The sequence below is a fragment of the Dioscorea cayenensis genome, chromosome 12, assembly GCF_009730915.1.
Source record: "Dioscorea cayenensis subsp. rotundata cultivar TDr96_F1 chromosome 12, TDr96_F1_v2_PseudoChromosome.rev07_lg8_w22 25.fasta, whole genome shotgun sequence".
In the NCBI taxonomy this organism is placed as follows: Eukaryota; Viridiplantae; Streptophyta; class Magnoliopsida; order Dioscoreales; family Dioscoreaceae; genus Dioscorea; species Dioscorea cayenensis.
Window position 1 is genome coordinate 19816186 of NC_052482.1, and position 2066 is coordinate 19818251.

At 37.2% G+C, this 2066-nt stretch overlaps 1 long non-coding RNA gene across 1 annotated transcript; it reads right to left on the bottom strand.

Moving 5' to 3' along the window:
- Positions 1-512: 512 nt before the first annotated feature.
- On the bottom strand, positions 513-1070 carry LOC120273011. Its single transcript, XR_005540489.1, has 3 exons — positions 1036-1070; positions 849-946; positions 513-634 (listed from the first exon to the last, which is right to left on the bottom strand). It is a non-coding gene; the product is annotated as an uncharacterized LOC120273011 (long non-coding RNA).
- Positions 1071-2066: the final 996 nt, after the last annotated feature.

Consider the following 2066-nt stretch of genomic DNA (forward strand, 5'->3'; position numbering starts at 1 on the left):
GAACTTGAATAGTTGCTTCATCTTCCTTATCATCCAGTTGAAGAGATACTAACTTCTACACCAACAACTTTAAGAAGACAAAACTCAAAGTAAACTATATATCCTCTTCTTCATCATTTGGGCCATCAAGAGTGTTGTTGGGGACGAGTGTGGTGCGAGGTCTCTTTCTCGTCGGAGAGTGCTCATCAACATGCGATTGTGCCTCCACTGTTGGTGCTCTAGGGATAGATCTTGTGAGAGTAGCGACATGCATATCAGAGAGGTCAATGCCCTTAACCCTAAGTGCTGCAAGCAGTGACATTTCAAATGACTCGCGACGAGTCCACTCAATCCGCATCGCATCATGTTCGGCTCGCATCTTATCATGCTCGGCAAGCATTGCATTATGCTCGGCTTGGGTTTTTGCTAGCTCTGCCTGCAACTCATTAATTTGGGCATATAGTTGCCCACTTGAATGAGAAGGCCCTGAACGTGGCTTGTAATTAATTGAAGACATTTGCCTAACTATATTGCCCTTTCCCAACACTCTATTACGACTTCCAACAGCAATGCGGTCCCACAATTCATTTTGGTTGATAGAATTCTCATCTTCTCCTTGATCACGCTTATCTGCAATGGCTTTATCAAATTGTTCCTGCATCCATCAAAAATTAGATCCAATTAATAAACAATAATATATAAATGTCTAAAGTATCCTATAAAGGAATATATATATATACACATTTAATAAAGTAAATAAATTTATTCATTGAAACTATTACTTGGAAATAAATTGATGAAACTATTACTAGAAAGACAATAATTTATTCAAATAAATTAACTTCTTAAGGCAATTATAGTATACTTACAACAATTTGTGTAGCACGCTCACCCTCGAGAGTGTCATCCTTCTTCCCGTGAGTGCGAATGAAACATTCTTTCGGTGTTCCCTACCCAATTCTTCAATCTAAAATAAGAGCATAATAAAAAATTTAAAGAATTAAATAAATCATAAATAATAATAATTATTATTATTAAATAGAATATGGCCATTACAAGCCTGAGGCGGTGCAGCGATGCTTGACGAGATCCACCACGATAAATAACAAACGAAGAAGCTCCATTTACTGCCCTATTCTTTTTGTTTTGCTCACTTATTTTCTTGAACTCTTCCGACCCCCAATATTTCTGCAAACTTTCCCAAACTGAAGGGGTCATCCACTCAAGAGGAGCCTTGTAAAGTGTACGTGCAAAGTACAAATGCTTTTTCAACCATTCACTCGCCTCATGATTGAAATGACATAATATCATAGACTCATGTCTGCGACTCCCATGTGTAAATACCCTAAAGAAAGAAAGATTAACTACATTAATATATTTTTAATAGTAAAGCAATATATTTAATTAAATAATATTTACCCTAAAAAGTCTGTGAACATTCTCCGTCAGTACATCTCTAGGCACTTTTTCCCCATCCAGTCCATGCTTCTTTGTAGTGGCCTTGGACCAAATCATGTATTGCTCTTTTAACTTCGTAATCTCTGAAAAAAGTGAAATTAATACATTTTAATTATAAAATTTAGGAATTTTCTTAAGGAATTTATATATATAATTGTCAAATGTTTAGAAAATAAAATTTACTTACATAACTACACTATCAGGAGTAATAAGCCATGGGAGTCCAGTGCTATTAGATTCATTGGGTTGATCCTCTGTTGCCTCATGTTGCTCCTCAGAGGCATGGGTAGATGCCTCGGCATGTGGAGTTAGTGGAGGCTGTGAAGCTGAAGGAGATTGTGTAGTCGATGGGCTCACTTCTGGTGCCTGAATATTTGGATGTATACATGGAGGCATTCCCAATTCTGGTGAGGTATTGGAGACTAATTTCGAGCTAACAGACTTCTGACGAATACTTGAGGTGGATCGACCTCGGCCTGATACAGATCGACCACCATGTCTCAATGTCGATCGACCCCGACCTATAAGTTGTAAAACATGGAAACAAATTTCACTCAAATTAAAGGATACATGAAAAGCAAGGATGTTTCATGCGATAAATATATTATACAAATAATTCCTCCTCAGGT